Here is an 18,682-nt window from a genome sequence, read left to right on the forward strand (position 1 = left end):
ACCATTTGTTGTTTCTCTTGCATAAAGTTAAGTCTAAGTTCTTGAGTTTGTCATCTTCCCTCTCAAAGCCTATTTATCCTCTATATTTTCAGATAAATTTAAGAAGCAACCCAACCTGATGATATACGAAATATTTCAAAATGAGGACACTCATGCTCCCTCTGAGTTTTAAGTGCTTACTGAAAATCCAACAAATCAAGCAAGTCCCTGCAACTAAACTAGACCACCTAACAGAGAGTTACAGCTTTTCCTCTGCAAATTATTTACATCAGCAGAAAAATCATTGGTGTGTGATCCAGACTCTCTAGCTATGATTCATCAAGAATGAACTTTAGTTAACAGATTAAATGCCACACTACCTTTGGAAAATTAGGACATTCAATCCAGATTCTACTTAGAGTTTTAATGCAAGAAACAGAACAACATTTTTGTCCATCGTCAGAGTGTCTAAGAACTCTAGAAATGAGTTTTTGTTCAAAAACACTACAGTTACAAAAGGCAGAATCTGAGGGTATCTTTGCCTATAACCAGAGCATGTCAGATAAAAGAATAAGGCACCATCAACTCTAATAAGTGTTTGTGAGACAAAGATTCCACCCTAAGAATTTTCATTTCTGGTAACAGTGCTTATGTGATTCAGACCAACCTCTCACCAAGAACAACTAGAAAAATAGCAGAAAGCATTTTTAAAGAATCTGTTTGGAGGCATCAGAGAATTAAGAAGATAGTGAAGAATTGTAGCTCCAGGAACTGGGAGGAGGACAGAACACAGAGAAATGAACCCAGCATTTGGGGCCACTTTTCCGTAGGGTTAGTTTGTGGGAGGAAAGCCTGTTAGTAATTTTTCAGCTGATCTGAGTGCAATGGGTTAGAGCTGCTCACCCAATGTCTTTCTCACTCAGTTTCCTTCTGATTCCTTTGGAGAGCTTCCTGTCCATTCCATGTACAACTAGTGGAGATTTTAATCATGACTTCCAGTAGGATAGTCATATGACCCAAACTGGGGGCAATCAAATAATATGCCACCAGAAGAACAGCATTAAGATAAATAATATGGTTGAGAACTGAAATTTGAAATCCTACCCTTAGAAGTAGCCAGGAGAAGGGTAATAGGAAAGAAGTCAGTCAGCCAATGTGTGATCAATAAGCTTAAGAGTGGGTGGTGTCATGGAACCCAGGAGAAGGGGGTGTTTTGTGAAAACCATGGAGGTCAACTATGCCAGATGCTACTGAGAGGTCAGGATGACAACTGAAAGCTATCCATTATATATGGCAGTGTGGAGGATGTTGGTGATTTTTGTCAGAAGAAATTTCAGGAAAGTAGTAGGGGAGAAGCCAGATTGGAGAGGGAAGGAGAGAAACCAGGTAGTGAGGAAATGGAAACACTGAGTAGACAATTTTGTGGTTTGGCTTTGAAGGAGGTAGAAATATGGCCACATCTGGAAGTAGATAAGGAGTCAAAGGAGTGTTTGTTTCGTTTTGCTTAAGACGAAATGCATTCAGGCATGCTTGTATCATCTCTCTGAAGTCAACTCGATTTTTATTATATGTGAAACTACCTTTTGTCCTACCTTTAAGTTCTTCTCTATTTTGTTCTCTACAACCAACTTCTTGGTATCAGATGTTGACAACAAATAAGTCTATAAGTCATGCATTTGGACGTAAATATTTGGGAGCTTTAGAATTGTCATGAGATGGACCCCAGGTCTTCTAATCCAATCACAATGTGCCTTGCTAAGGTCTTATACCTAGGTAATGGCAGGATCTCCTCCTTGAAGACTAGCAAAGCCAGACATAGAACTTCAACTTCACTGCTGAATCCAATGGCTTGCAGGGCTCAGGTTCACTCTCAGAGCTGTCATAATTATATAAAGAAAACAGTCTGAAATCCTCCTTTTACCAGTCTCCTGAGAGTATGACATGTGTGAGCTTGTTCTTGAGACCACGGTCATCTTTGGGATACTGATAACATTGAGTCTCTGGACTGTAAATCTGGGGGTTGGACCTTAAAACTGGGCAATATCACTGATGTACATTATGAGCCCTTAATTCATAATCAGTTGGAATCCTCAGCTAGCATGCCTATTTGAGGGAGGGGAGTGCTCAACATTTAATATTCTTATTTCTTAATTAAATAATTGGTTCAATGTGGTTCTTTCAGCTCTAAGCTCTAATTCAGAATCTAGACAAAGTTGTGGGCAAAGCAGTCACTATATGATGCTATTTAGGAGCGCTTTTAGCAGGGAAGTGCCAAGAAAGAGCAAAATGTGTGAGCAAGAAAACAAAAATAAAACCTAAGGGTAAATTAAGATGAAGTAATCGAAGCTTTTCAAAAACTTGTATTTAAAAAAGAGCAAATGGATGAATATCTCAAGCAATGTCAAATATCAGATTCTGCCTACATGGTTGAATATATCATAAAGACCTTATATAGCAAAAGCAAAATTACAACTTTATCATCTCCTCGAAAACTTAATTCCCAAGTTCCTGTCATGGTCTGCAAACTTTTCCACAGACACAAAATTACTTGAAATAGATTGCTGCCCTCATCCCAAGCAAGCCACCTGATGCAAGTATAGCTAAGACTTTACTAAAACAAGTAGTACATTCAGCAGGATGTTAAACATCTGGCTCAAGACTTGAAAATCTATGAAACTACTAGACTGCTATTTCTGAGAGTGCTAGGCTACTGACTACATCTGGCATGCAGGCTGGTAGTAGGGAGCAGGGAATAATTCTATACTTGAGCAAGGCGTCTTTCTTGAAAAAACAATCAGCTTTTTAGGACTTCCTATTTTCTTTTGAATTATCCAGGTTATTGCGTTTTTTTCCTCAAAAATTTTCCCCTCAAAAAAAGATGCAAATAAGCTTGCATGCGCACACACACACATACATACAGTAGATGAATTTATTTCAACAATTGATCAACAATGCACATTGTTGATCGACAAGCGATCAACAATGCACATTTTTGTAGTTTTCTTTTTTTAATAATACAAATCTTGATGAAAGACTGGGGAACATCAAGTTGATAAGACTGGACCAATTTCATCATGGGAATGGCAGTGATTTGTCCTCACTGGAATAACTTCTGTTTAGAGAATGGACTTGCCCTCTCTGCTGGCACCAGCACCACCATCCATGGACTCACTGAGTGCCTTAGAACCCATCAGATATCCCTCACAACACAGCTTCTGTCTGAGCAACCCGTTTCACAGCATAAAAGTTATGACACTTCGCTCTCACCTTTGGAGTTCTCTGGACTCACCGTCTAGTTCATCACCAAGAAGGAGCTGTCCACTTAAAGTAGTTGTGTTGCTAACTGGGAAATCTGCATGGTTGGGGTGCTGTCTTCCAGAATGTGGTATATCTTCTCAACCTGCAAATGACACACAGAGCTTGAGAACAAAGTAACACAGTAGTAGTGATCCCTCTCATCATTACACTTAATAACCCACTGGCAGAGTCTTTGCTTCCCGTTCCAGAACCTTGGCTTCTGTTGATCTGAAGGTCTTCATTCCCAAGGGAGGGATGCTTTCACCAGGGGACACAGAATGGCCCCATTAAACCTGAAACACAGGCTATCCCCTGATTAGGTTGGGTTCCTCACGTCATTGAAACAACAGGCAAAACAGTCATTGAGACAGGGCTGATAACGGTCTGGGATGATTGGTTCTGATGAGCGAGAGGAAACTGGAAGTAGTTTCCTGATGAGGTTACTTTATGGATTGCCTTACCATCTCAGTTTAGCTTCCCAGATTTTCTATCACCCATGTAAAACTTCCTGCATTAGGGACTTCCCTGGTGGTGCAGTGGTTAAGAATCCGCCTGCCATTGCAGGGACACAGGTTCAATCCCTGGTCTGGGAAGATCCCACATGCTGCGAAGCAACTAAGCCTGTGCACCACAACTACTAGCCTGCCCTCTAGAGCCTGTGAGTCACAACTACTGAAGCCCGTGCACCTAGAGCCCTTGCTCCACAACAAGAGAAGCCATCGCAATGAGAAGCCCGTGCACCACAACGAAGAGTAGCACCTGATCGCCACAACTAGAGAAAGCCCGCGCAGCAATGAAGACCCAATGCAGCCAAAAATAATAATAATAATAAAATTTTTAAAACTTCCTGCATTAAATTTCCTGTTTCAAATATTTAGAATGCTTCCTTAGGACCTTGATTGGTATAGTTTTGGGTATCCGGAGTGGTCCCAGGAAAATTCCCTCAAGAAGGGATTCTAGGGATTGAGATCTTATCAGTTTGAGCACAGTTTCAGGGTTGTCCTACTTTACAGATGGAAAACGAGTTACCAGTACCCTTGGTATCTCGCCTTCTTCCTCTGAGTAGAACCTCTCTATATTATCTGGGCTCATGGCCACCCAGAATAACCATTAGTCCTGACCAGCCTGACGTGCACCAGGTTTAGCCAGGTGACAATGTTCTGGCCAATAGAATATAAATGGAAGTAGTATGTGAAACTTCCTGGAGCCATCTTTAAATGGAATGGCTTGCACCTCCCTTCCCTCTTTCTCCTTTCTGCTGACTGTAATGTAGACATAAAGGTATCTTGGATTATCCCTTAGGACAGCAGAAGTGAAAACTTGAAGGAGACTTGGTCTCTGATGAATTTGAAGAACTTTCTTATCAGCCCAAAGGTTGGATAGAACCAGTGACATGGTCAGTGGCCCCAGGGAGACCAGAGGCTCTTGCCCAGATAAGCAAGATCTGATACCTTAACTGGAGTGTATATGGACCCAGAATATACGGTGTAAAGAGGCATCTCCTCTCCCATAGAAGGTAGATGCCTAAGTTTCCCCATACACCCATTTGCCAAATTGAGAAAAAGGAGATAGAAGGGAAGAACTTCTGTGATAAGGAGAGGATCTTCAAATTCCTTGAATATCTATCTACCCTCCAAAGATTCAGGGATCCAAAGGAAATGGTTTAAACCAGAAGAGACTGAGAAACCATCCACTGGAAGATTTAAGATTTGTTTATTTGTTTGTTTGGTTTTCCTTGCAACACAGTGGGTGGGGACTTAAGGACGATATTAGATCAGTCATGGGAAATAAAGAATCAACATCTTCTTTGAATATGTGGAATATAGTGGGTATGAACATCTGATCAAACTGAGTTTCATATGGCTAGCCTGGCAGAATTCTGGAGTCCTCGTTAGGGAAGAATTATGCATGTTAAAACCAGCAAGTCCACAGATCATAGTATGGTTAAAGCCATCAAGCAGATCATGGATGTCATTTCTTTTATCAGGAAATCCAATGTGGTAAGAAAAAGCCCACAGTGATGAAACAACAGAGAATCTGATGAGCTTTACACATACTAGAATAATTCAGATACCCTGTAGGGAACTCTGTCAATACCAGGGCAAGAAGACATCTGTAAGCAAGTTGTAGAAACTTCAGAAAATGCAGCCCAGTCCCCAATAAAACCAAGACCTTAAACCTTGGTGACAAATGTCAGTCTTCCCACACTGGAGCCCACGTTCCATGAAGGCAGCGACAGTGCCTGCTTTTGTTTGCTATTGTGTGCCCAGTGCTCAGAACAGGGTCTGATACCTAGTAGCTGTTCAATAAATATTTGATAAAAAATGGGTACATAACTTTTTCCTTATTTTCAAAACTTCCTACCATAAGGAGATGGTGCATTTCTGTTCAGAAGGAAAAGATTATTAAAAACTTCTTCAGAAATATGAAGTATAGTACTTTAAAATATTCCCTACTGATACCTCAAAAAGAAAATACTAGAGGATGGTGGAGCAAAAGCTACATACGTTGAAGGAAGAAAGTTGTGACTTAAGCAGGGGAAGCAGTGAGGGGCTCAAGGGCTTCTCAGGTTGGCATCAAGAGCCAGGGGCCCATGACTGCAACAGAGGTGAGGTGGGGGAACCAGAGGCAAGGACAGGCACTGTAGTCTCGTACTGGCTTATATTTTCTCCCAAACATTTGGCGTGGTCACTAGAGGCAAAACACTGTTCTGGGCATTTCATTTCTGCACCTCCTTTAATCCTCATAGCAATCCTTTTGGTAGGAAGAGTCCCATTTAGCAGGATCAGAGAGATTAAACGATTTTTCCCAAAGCCACACAGCTGGAGGTACACAGAGTGAGATCTGGACCATGACTGTTTCACCTGCAAGCTTGGGTTTACATCTCCAGCCTCACCTGGAACACATTCTCAAGGGAGCGCTCACTGGTGATCTCTGCTCCTCACTTATCCCTGGATCCCTCTTCTCAGGGTCAGCTCAATGCAGTGAGAGGCTCTCAGGCTTCCCTTTCGTTAACACCAGCCCTATCTTCAGAAAAAGCTTGGATGTCACTGCCTCCTAGTAGTTCTCCTTGATCACCCCTAACCGTGCTCTGGCACAGCCCTGTCACAATTGCGATGCTACATTCCACTGTATGGTTATTTCATTAACCTGTCTTCCCCACGAACGTGGAGACAATATTTATTTTCACTCTCCATTGTCATCCCAGTGTCTAGAACAGTGTCTGGCATGTAGCAAATATTGATAGATATTTGTTGAATGCATAAAGGAATGTTTTAAGTGTGAGAATCTGCTGCGGGGGTCATTTCTACAGTCCCTTTATTGATTGATTTCCTAGGACAGTGCACTAGGACACCCCTGTGTGACTTTTGATATGGGCCTCTGTTGAACGAAGGCCTGGGCTAGACAAAAGGGAATCAGGGCATAATGTTGATCAAATTCTTTCTAAAAATGTAGTATACAGTCAAGTTTTCTTCCAAGGTTCTGACATAGTTACTCTGCTCTGAGGACGATGCATTATTAACAAAATTCTTAAGACGCAGAGAAAAATGAAATCATTCCTTATTAAAATTAAATTACTGAAGTGAAATATGGAAAGTTTCATTATCAAACATAGGTCTTTGGAGATTAGTTTATACTTTATAATCTAGTAAAATACTTTACAAACTTTATACATTCCTTGTCTATCAATAACTCAATCTTGGGGAAAAAAGATATTTGTGATCTAAAAGACACACACTCCTATAAATTGAATCAACTATAAACATCTTAAACTTTTAATGTTCAAAAGAAATATATTGCAAACCATATGTCTGATAAGGGACTTGTATCCAGAACATATAAAGAACTCTTGCAACTCAACAGCAAAAAAAGACAATTAACCCACTTCAAAAATGGGCAAAGCAACTGTTTACAATAGCCAAGACATGGAAACAGCCTAAATGTCCATTGACAGATAAATGGATAAAGAATATATTTTATATATATATATATATATATATAATGGAATATTACTCAGCCATAAAAAAGAATGAAATAATGCCATTTGCAGCAACATGGATGGACCTAGAGACTGTCATACTAAGCTAAGTAAGTCAGAAAGAGAAAGACAAATACCATATGATATCACTTATATGTAGAATCTAAAATATAACACAAATGAACTTATCTATGAAACAGAAACAGACTCACAGACACAGAGAACAGACTTGATTGCCAAGGGGAAGAGGGGGTTGGGGGAGGGATGGATTGGGAGTTTGGGATTAGCAGATGCAAGCTAGTATATACAGGATGGATAAACAACAAGGTCCTACTGTATAGCACAGGGAACTAAATTCAATATCCTGTGATAAACCATAATGGAAAAGAATATGAAAAAGAATATATGCATAACTGAATATATATATATGCATAACAGCAGAAATTAACAGGACATTGTAAATCAACTATACTTCAATAAAATGTAAAAATGGGCAAAGCATTTGAATAGATATTCCTCCAGAAGAGCTATAAGTATAGCCAATGAGTACATGAAAAGGTGTTCAACACTATTAACCATCAGGAAAATGAAATCAAAACCACAGTGAGGGGGCTTCCCTGGTGGCGCAGTGGTTGAGAATCCGCCTGCCGATGCAGGAGACACGGGTTCGTGCCCTGGTCCGGGAAGATCCCACATGCCGCGGAGTAACTAAGCCCGTGAGCCATGGCCGCTAGGCCTGCGCGTCCGGAGCCTGTGCTCCGCAACGGGAGAGGCCACAACAGTGAGAGGCCTGCATACCGCAAAAAAAAAAAAAAAAAAAAAAAAAAAAAAAAAAAAAAAAAAACCCACAGTGAGATACCACTTCACACACACTTGGATGGCTATAATCAAAAAGACAGATAATAACAAGTGTTGGTGACAATGTGAAGAAATTGAAACCTTCAACTGTTGGTGGGAACATAAAATGGTACAGAACAACTTCAGAAAACAGTTTGGCAGTTCCTCACATAGTTAAACAGAGTTATCATATTACCTAGCAATTCCACTCCTAGATTTATACCCAAGAGAAATGAAAACAATGTGTCCACACAAAGACTCATCCAGGATGTTCATAGCGGTATTAGTCACAATAGTAACAAAGTGGGAACAATCCAATGTCCATCAACTGAGGAATGAATACATGAAATGTGGTATGTCCATGTAATGCAATATTATTCAGCAAAAAATAGGAATGAAGGGCTGACACATGCTACAACATGAATGAACCGTGAAAACATGATGCTCAGTGAAGAAGCCAGGCACAGAAGGCCAAATATTGTAGGATTCCATTTATATGATATGTCCAGAATAGACAAATCTATGGTGACAGAAAGTAGATTAGTGGTTGTTAGGGACTGAGGTTTGGGAGAATTAGGAGTGACTGCCAGAGGGTGCAGCACAATGAAAACTAGGGCAGTTCCCAGAAATCCATATGGATGAGGGGTGGGCAGGGGTCCCAGACAAGAAAGTTTCTGTCACACGGTCACATATCAATTTCTTCCAGATTTTCAACTTTATTTCTATGTTTATTACTATGTTTAGTCACCAACAAAGTCTATTTCTTTTCTTTTTAAAAAATATTTATTTATTTGGCTGTGTCAGGTCTTTGTTGCTGCGCACAGGCTCTTCACTGCAGCACAGGGCTTCTCTCTACTTCTGGCAAGCAGGTTTTCTCTTCTCTAGTTGTAGCACATGGGCTCCAGAGCACGTGGGCTGTGTAGTTTGCAACATGTGGGCTCTCTATTTGAGGTGCGAGAGCTCAATAGTTGTGGCATGCAGGGTTAGTTGCCCTACGGCATGTAGGATCTTAGTTCCCTGACCAGGGATAGAACCTGCACCCCCTGCATTAGAAGGCGGATTCTTTACCACTGGACCACCAGGGAAGTCCCAACAAAGTCTATTTCTTATACAACTGTTAAGAAATGCTGTGGGGCTTCCCTGGTGGCGCAATGGTTGAGAGTCCGCCTGCCGATGCAGGGGATGCGGGTTCGTGCCCCGCTCTGGGAAGATCCCACATGCCGCGGAGCGGCTGGGCCCATGAGCCACGGCCACTGAGCCTGCGTGTCCGGAGCCTGCGCTCCGCAACGGGAGAGGCCACAATAGTGAGAGGCCAGCGTACCGCAAAAAAAAAAAGAAATGCTGTATATTTAGGTGGGCTTTCTCTGCAATCGTAGGTTCTGGCAGTACTGACTATTCACTATGTTCTGGCAGTACTTCTTGGTAGCTAAGAGGACAGACTCTGGAGCAACATGAACAGGGTTAACACCCAGCCCCATCACTTGCTATGTGACCCTTGGGCAAGTTGTGTGAGCTGGGATGAGTTATGCAAACCTGCCCTGGCTGTTTCTTCAGCTGCAAAATGGGAATAGTAATATGCAGTGATGTCTTAGGGCTGTTGTGTAGTGCTTAGAGCAGTGTTGGTGTATGATGAGTGTTAACTATTTTTTCTTTCTTTGTTAATTGTAACAGAATTTAGTCCTGTTTATTATTGTTTTCCCCACCCCCGGGGAAACCTAATTTATCAGTTCTATTTTATTATGTTCACTTCAAAAAAATTAATAGACTTTTATTTTTTATAGCATTTTAGGCTTACAGAAAAATTTAACATTAAGTACAGAGTTTCCATACCTGCTGCCCCCTCCCAACACACACGTAGTTTTGCTTTTAAATATTAACATCTTGCATTAGTATGGTGCATTTGAAATAACTGATGAGCCAATACTGATAGATTATTAAATAAAGTCCATAGTTTATATCAGAGCTCATTTTTAATATTGTATAATCTCTGGGTTTTGACAAATACATAATGTCACATATCCATGATTACAATATCATATAGAATAGTTTCACTGCCCTACAAATCTCCCGTGCTTCACGTATTCATCCCTCCCTCTCCTGATCCACTAGCAACCACTGATCTTTTTACTGCCTCCAGAGATTTGCTTTTTCCAGAATGTCACAGAGCTGGAATCATTCAGTACTTAGTGTTTTCAGATTGTCTTCTTTCACTTTCACTTAGTAATATCTATTTAACTTTTCTCCATGTCTTTTTGTACTTTGATAGTTTATTTCCTTTTATCACAGAATATTACTCTATTTTTTTGGATGTACCAGTTTGTCCATTCACCTAAAAAAAAGTATATCTTGATTGCTTCCAAGTTTTGGCAATTATGAATAAATCTGCTATAAACATTCATGTGCAAGTGATTGTGTGGACATATATTTTTAGCTTATTTAGGTAAATGCCAAGGAACATGATTGCTGGAGAGTATGGTAAGAGTATGTTTAGTTTTCTAAGAAACTACCAATCTGTCTTCCAAAGTGGCCATTATGAATGCCCACTAATGATGAATGAGAGTTCCTGTTGCTCCACATCCTCACCAGCATTTGGTATTGTCAGTGTTTTGAATTTTGGCCATTCTAATAGGTATGTAGTGGTATCTAACTATAGTCTTAATTTTCAATTCCCTAATGACATATGATATTGAACATCTTTTCATGTGCTTATTTGCCATCTGTATATCTTCTCTGGTGAGGTGTCTGTTCAGACCTCTTGCCCATTTTTTTTTTTTTTTTTTTTTTTCCGGTACGCGGGCCTCTCACTGTTGTGGCCTCTCCCATTGCGGAGCACAGGCTCTGGACGCGCAGGCTCAGCGGCTATGGCTCACGGGCCCAGCCGCTCCTCAGAATGTGGGATCTTCCCAGACCAGGGCACGAACCCGTGTCCTCTGCATCGGCAGGCGGATTCTCAACCACTGCGCCACCAGGGAAGCCCCTCTTGCCCATTTTTAAATTGGGTTGTTCATTTTTTTTATTGTTGAGTTTCAAGTATTCTTTGTATATTTGGATAGCAGTCCCTTATTAGACATGTGTTTTGCAAAGATTTTTCTCCCCCTCTCTGGCTTGTATTTTCTTTTCTTTTTTCTTTTTAACATCTTTATTGGAGTACAATTGCTATACAACGGTGTGTTAGTTTCTGCTTTATAACAAAGTGAATCAGCTATACATATACATATATCCCCATATCTCCTCCGTCTTGCATCTCCCTCCCACCCTCCCTATCTCACCCCTTTAGGTGGTCACAAAGCACTGAGCTGATCTTCCTGTGCTATGCAGCTGCTTCCCACTAGCTATCTATTTTACATTTGGTAGTATATATAAGTCCGTGCCACTCTTTCACTTCGTCCCAGCTTACCCTTCCCCCTCCCCGTGTCAAGTCCATTCTCTACGTCTTCATCTTTATTCCTGTCCTGCCCCTAGGTTCTTCATAACCATTTTGGCGGGGGGGATTCCATATATATGTGTTTCTGGATTCTATTTTCATTCTCTTAGTGTATTTGTTTTTAAAAATTCTTTAATAATTTCTTTAACCTTGATGTAATCTTCCTGCTCTTTTTCAGATTTGTTTTGTTTATCCTAACTTCGTGAGTCAAATGTTTATTAACTTTTTATTTGCTTTTGTTTGAACATGAAAATACACATTTTCTGTAGTTTCTTCTTGGTGCACTGTTGGCTGAATCCCATATACTTTTTTAATAACTAGGGTTTTTTTTTGTTTTTTGTTTTTTAAAATTACAGCACATTGGTTGAATGCTCCCTGAAAATTGTGCATGTTTCCACAACCATTTTAATTTTTAATTATTTTTAAAAATTTATTTATTTATTTATTTATTTATTTATGTCTGAGTTGGGTCTTCATTGCTGTGTGCAGGCTTTCTCTAGTTGCGGCAAGCGGGGGCTACTCTTCGTTGTGGTATGTAGGCTTCTCATTGCGGTGGCTTCTCTTGAGAAGCACGGGCTCTAGGCACACAGGCTTCAGTAGTTGTGGCACACAGTCCCAGTAGTTCTGGCTCATGGGCTCTAGAGCGCAGGCTTCAGTAGTTGTGGTGCACGGGCTTAGCTGCTCTGCGGCATGTGGGATATTCCCGGACCAGGGCTCAAACCCGTGTCTCCTGCATGGGCAGGAGGATGTTTAACCACTGCACCACCAGGGAAGCCCAATAACTAGGGCTTTTAAAATAATGATGAAAAGTGATAGATACACGGGAATTTAAAAAATAGTGAAGTAAGATTAAAAATGAAGAGGTGCTACATGATGAACAGTTACTGAAATTAAATGATAGGGGATTTCCACTTCCAGATATGATGCAGTGACTTGCAACAGACTGATGCTCTCCTAAGATTGACCAGAGTAGCCAGATAAAATACAAAATTTCATCTGTTTGGAGACCACAGAGAACTGCTGCAAACAGGACTCTAGGTCAGGATTCTGGAGGAACGGAATTGCAGATTGGTGAGCAAACATTCTAGAATACTCTGCCTTCGGGGAATTTGCCAATTCTTGGCACTGATTGAGGTAGAAGGCAAAGAAAGATAGAAAGCCACTGTTTACAGGCAGAGAACCAAGCAGAAATTCTAGCAATTTCAGAGACCTGGGGACAAAAAGTTGAGTTTGGGACTGCCCAAATAGCCACAAGACCCCAGAGAGAGAAGCTGGGACTTTGAAGTGAGTCTGATGCTGTCAGTTTTCCTGGAGGCATTTGTCAACGTTTTAAACTGCAGGGAAGAAATATAAGACACTGGGAAGAAAGACAGAGGGCAAAGCAGAATTTTCTACACTTTCATAGTACTGAGAAAATTAAAAATTGAGGTTAGAACTGGCCACGAGAGAGAGGACCAATTAATCCAGGAGCTCAATTAGAAACCCCAAAGGACCACATGGCAGAAGCAGAGGGAACCAGAGGTAGACTAACTTGTGCCCAAAATGCAACCCAACCTTGAATTAGCTCAGTCCCTGAGTGGATTAAGGTAATTCATCACCTCATGACTTTCTGAAATGTGCATCCAATCATTTACCTCACTTGCTCACGACCACCCAGTGAAGCCCACTTCACAGAGAATGGCATCCTGACTTACAAGGCTCCACATCTTCTCTCTTTTTCCCTTACCAGAGGAGTGGTTGAGCATTTTAGAGAAAGAAACCACCATTCAGAGTTTCTACAGTTTGACACACAATATATAGCAGTCAATAAGAAATTTAAAAGTCTTCCTAAGAAACTGGACCAAGAGAAAAACAAAAATTAGAAGCAGATGCCCAGAAGAGACATCATTGGAGCTATCAGAGAGGGACATTAAAATTTGTATAGGGTTTCCCCGGTGGCGCAGTGGTTGAGAGTCCGCCTGCCGATGCAGGGGACACGGGTTCGTGCCCCGGTCCGGGAGAATCCCACGTGCCGCGGAGCGGCTGGGCCCGTGAGCCGTGGCCGCTGAGCCTGCGCGTCCGGAGCCTGTGCTCCGCAACAGGAGAGGCCACAACAGTGAGAGGTCCATGTACCGCTAAAAAAAAAAAAAAAAAAAAAAAAAAAAAATTTGTATAAATAATATGTTCAAGAAAAGAGAATTTCACAAGAGAACTGGAATATATAAACAAGAATCAAATAGAAACGCCAGAATTAAAAATTATTGAAATTGGCCTATGACCCAAGAATTCTATTCCTAAATATACACTGAGCAGAAATTTGTCCACGTATTCACCAAAGATATGTGTAAGAATATTTTTAGAAGCTTCAGTTCATAATATTACCAAACTGGAAAGTACCAAAGTGTCCATCAATCGGTGAATGAATACTCAAGCTGTACCATGGAACACTACTCAGATATATAAAGGGAATAACTATTGATACGCCCAAAACTATATCCTTCTTTCCATATTCTCTCTTTTCCTCTGTCAAGTCTGCCCCACTCCCTTTTTTGTTCAGAGTAAAATTCATATAGTCAACCTTGACTACTCTGCCTCTTGCACATACAGCAAATAAAGTTGGCTCTTCTTTCAAAATACCAGCTCCTTTCATGACTCCCAGCCCTAAAACACCTACATAAACCATGAGCATTTCTCTCCTAGAGCCTTCAGGTGGGCTGCAGGCATCTGTACTTGCTAATCTACCACCTCCAGATGTGGGCCTTCTGAAATGCGCATCCAATCATTTACCTCACCTGCTCACGACCACCCAGTGATGCCCACCTCACAGAGAATTGCATCCTGACTTACAAGGCTCCACATCGTCTCTCTTTTTTCCTTGCCAAGCTTCAGATCCACAGGCTTCCTTACCCCCAGACTCCCTCTCAGGAATTTTCCTTGTTCTCTGTGACCTTCTCCTCAGAATTGCCATTGACTGAGAACCTCCTCACCTGTAAATGCCCCGGAAGCTGATTCCCCACCCTGTGGGGGTTGGGGGGCAAAGATTGACGGGAGGCTACAAAACACTGATTGCCTTGATGTGGGGGCAATGCTGGGATGAAATACACACTCCAGAGATGGCAATCAGGCTGTGGCTGGACTTTACCTGGAACCATGTCCCTGCTCAGCCACTTCCCCTGCCTCTTATTGCTTCCCTCCTTCCCCTGCTCCTAAGAACACTCCCCCACCTATATGAGAAAAGAATCTTAAAAAAAAAGAGTGGATATGTATATGTATAACTGATTCACTTTGCTGTATACCTGAAACTAACACAACATTGTAAATCAACTATACTCCAATAAAAAAAAAAGAACACTCCCACAAGAAACCATGTACATCAAATTCTTATCTCAGACTCTGCTTCTAGTTAGCCTAACCTAAGACACAGAGCTACTGCAGAAGAAACTGCAGTGATTTGGCTAGAGAAATAGGCTTCAGTAGCCAATTTTCTGTACTATTTGTGTGGACATTGCCCATTCCATACAAAATGTCCAATTGGGGTTCACAGGTTTTGGAATCCCGAAACCCCAAATCTGCAATAAACCTACTAGTTAGTTCACAACATTTAAAAAGAAATTGATGTATCATAGGTAAGGGATGAACTCTCAGAAGTCACTGCAACCAGGACAAAAGCCTTGGCATACTGTCAACTTGTTAAGTTAAAAATTCTGGAAACTAAGCCAAAAGAGAGAATACCTAGACAAAAGGTCCATAAATCTTAGGGTAGAAGATCTCCCTTTACCCAAAGAGTAAGGAGTAGTTTTTTAAAGCACCTCCATTGAGTAAGTCAACACTGAAAGAGGCTTAAAGGAAAAGTTCTAGGTACGTTCACAGAAAGATAGACAAGATGAAAAGGCAGAGGGCTATGTACCAGATGAAGGAACAAGATAAAACCCCAGAAAAACAACTAAATGAAGTGGAGATAGGCAACCTTCCAGAAAAAGAATTCAGAATAATGATAGCGAAGACAAACCAGGACCTCAGAAAATGAATGGAGGCAAATATTGAGAAGATGCAAGAAATCTTTAACAAAGACCTAGAAGAATTAAAGATCAAACAGAGATGAACAATACAATAACTGCAATGAAAAACACACTAGAAGGAATCAATAGCAGAATAACTGAGGCAGAAGAACGGATAAGTGACCTGGAAGACAGAATGGTGGAATTCACTGCTGTGGAACAGAGTAAAGAAAAATGAGTGAAAAGAAATTAAGACAGCCTAAGGACCTCTGGGACAACATTAAATGCAACAACATTTGCATTATAGGGGTCCCAGAAGGAGAAGAGAGAGAGAAAGGACCCGTGAAAATATCTGAAGAGATTATAGTCGAAAACTTCCCTAACATGGGGGAGGAAATAGCCACCCAAGTCCACAAAGTGCAGAGAGTCCCATACAGGATAAAACAAAGGAGAAACACATCGAGACACATAGTAATCAAATTGGCAAAAGTTAAAGACAAAGGAAAATATTGAAAACAGCAAGGGAAAAATGACAAATAACATACAAGGGAACTCCCATAAGGTTAACAGCTGATTTCTCAGCAGAAACTCTACAAGCCAGAAGGGAGTGGCATGATATACTTAAAGTGATGAAAGGGAAGAACCTACAACCAAGATTACTCTTCCCAGCAAGGATCTCATTCAGATTCAATGGAGAAATCAAAAGCTTTACAGACAAGCAAAAGCTAAGAGAATTCAGCACCACCAGACCAGCTCTACAACAAATGCTAAAGGAACATCTCTAAGTGGGAAACACAAGAGAAAAAAAGGACCTACAAAAAAACCTCCAAAACAATCGAGAAAATGGTAATAGGAACATATATATCGATAATTACCTTAAACGTGAATGGATGAAATGCTCCAACCAAAAGACACAAGCTTGCTGAATGGATACAAAAACTAGACCAATATATATGCTGTCTACAAGAGACCCACTTCAGACCTAGCAACACAAACAGAATGAAAGTGAACACATGGAAAAAGGTATTCCATGCAAATGGAAATCAAAAGAAAATTGGAGTAGCAACACTCATATCAGATAAAATAGACTTTAAAATAAACAATGTTACAAGAGACAAGGAAAGACATTATGTAATGATCAAGGGATCAATCCAAGAAGATATAACAATTATAAATATATATGCACCCAACATAGGAGCACCTCAGTACATAAGGCAACTGCTAACAGCTATAAAAGAGGAAATAGACAGTAACACAATAATAGTGGAGGACTTTTAACACCTCACTTACCCCAATGGACAGATCATCGAAACAGAAAATTAATAAGGAAACAGAAGCTTGAAATGACACAATAGACCAGATAGATTTAATTGATATTTATAGGACATTCCATCCAAAAACAGCAGATTACAGTTTCTTCTCAAGTGCACATGGAACATTCTCCAGGATAGATCACATCTTGGGTCACAAATCAAGCCAGGGTAAATTTAAGAAAATTGAAATCATATCAAGCATCTTTTCTGAACACAACGCTATGAGATTAGAAATCAATTACAGGGAAAAAAAGTCACAAACACACAGAGGCTGAACAATACATTACTAAATAACCAAGAGATCGCTGAAGAAATCAAAGAGGAAATCAAAAAATACCGAAGGACAAATGACAATGAAAACACGATGAGCCAAAACGTATGGGATGCAGCAAAAGCAGTTCTAAGAGGGAAGTTTATAGCAATACAAGCCTACCTCAAGAAACAAGAAAAATCTCAAATAAACAATCTAACCTTACACCTAAAGAAACTAGAGAAAGAAGAACAAGCTAAACCCAAAGTTAGCAGAAGGAAAGAAATCATAAAGATCAGAGCAGAAAAAAATGAAATAGAAACAAAGAAAACAATAGCAAAGATCAATAAAACTAAAAGCTGGTTCTTTGAGACGATAAACAAAATTGATAAACCATTAGCCAGACTCATCAAGAAAAAGAGGGAGAGGACTCAAATCAATAAAATTAGACACGAAAAAGGAGAAGTACAACAGACACCACAGAAATACAAAGCATCCTGAGACTACTACAACCAAATCTGTGCCAATAAAATGGACAACCTGGAAGAAATGGACAAATTCTTAGAAGGGCATAGCCTTCCAAGACTGAACCAGGAAGAAACAGAAAATAGAAACAGACCAATCACAAGCACTGAATTGAAACTGTGATTTAAAATCTTCCAACAAACAAAAGTCCAGGACCAGATGGCTTCACAGGTGAATTCCATCAAACATTTAGAGAATAGCTAACACCCATCCTTCTCAAACTCTTCCAAGAAATTGCAGAGGAAGGAAAACTCCCAAACTCATTCTATGAGGCCACCATCACCCTGATACCAAAACCAGACAAAGATACTACAAAAAAAGAAAATTACAGACCAATATCACTGATGAATATAGATGCAAACATCCTCAACAAAACACTAGCAAACAGAATCCAACAACACATTAAAAGGATCATACACCATGATCATACACCATGATCCTGGGATTTATTCCAGGGATGCAAGGATTCTTCAATATGTGCAAATCAAGCAATGTGATACACCATATTAACAAACTGAAAAATAAAAACAATATGATCATCTCAATAGATGTAGAAAAAGCTTTTGACAAAATTTCAACACCCATTTATGATTAAAAACTCTCTAGAAAGTGGGCATAGAAGGAACCTACCTCAACATAATAAAGGCCATATATGTCAAACCCACAGCAAACATCATTCTCAGTGGTTGGTGAAAAACTGAAAGCATTTCCTCTAAGATCAGGAACAAGAAAAGGATGTCCACTCCCATTCTTGCCACTATTAGTCAACATGGTTTTGGAACTCCTAGTCACGGCAATCAGAGAAGAAAAAGAAATAAAAGGAATACAAATTGGAAAAGAAGAAGTAAAACTGTCACTGTTTGTGGATGACATGATACTATACATAGAGAATCCTAAAGATGCCACCAGAAAACTACTAGAGCTAATCAATGAATTTGGTAAAGTTGCAGGATACAAAATTAATGCATAGAAATCTTTTGCATTCCTAAACACTACGGATGAACAATCTGAAAGAGAAATTAAGGAAACACTCCCATTTACCATTGCAACAAAAGAATAAAATACCTAGGAATAAACCTACCTAGGGAGACAAAAGACATG

The 18,682-nt window shown here is 40.2% G+C and overlaps 1 long non-coding RNA gene across 5 annotated transcripts in view; it reads right to left on the reverse strand.

The window, feature by feature from the left end:
- Positions 1-18,682, reverse strand: part of LOC136794991 (uncharacterized) — a 263,347-nt gene that overhangs the window by 137,231 nt on the left and 107,434 nt on the right. For all 5 annotated transcript variants that reach the window (XR_010842625.1, XR_010842627.1, XR_010842626.1 and 2 more), the window contains one exon: positions 3,247-3,379. This is a non-coding gene — a long non-coding RNA (uncharacterized lncRNA). The remainder of the gene's footprint in view (positions 1-3,246; positions 3,380-18,682) is intronic.

The sequence above is a fragment of the Kogia breviceps genome, chromosome 10 (genome assembly GCF_026419965.1).
Source record: "Kogia breviceps isolate mKogBre1 chromosome 10, mKogBre1 haplotype 1, whole genome shotgun sequence".
Lineage (NCBI taxonomy): Eukaryota > Metazoa > Chordata > Mammalia > Artiodactyla > Physeteridae > Kogia > Kogia breviceps.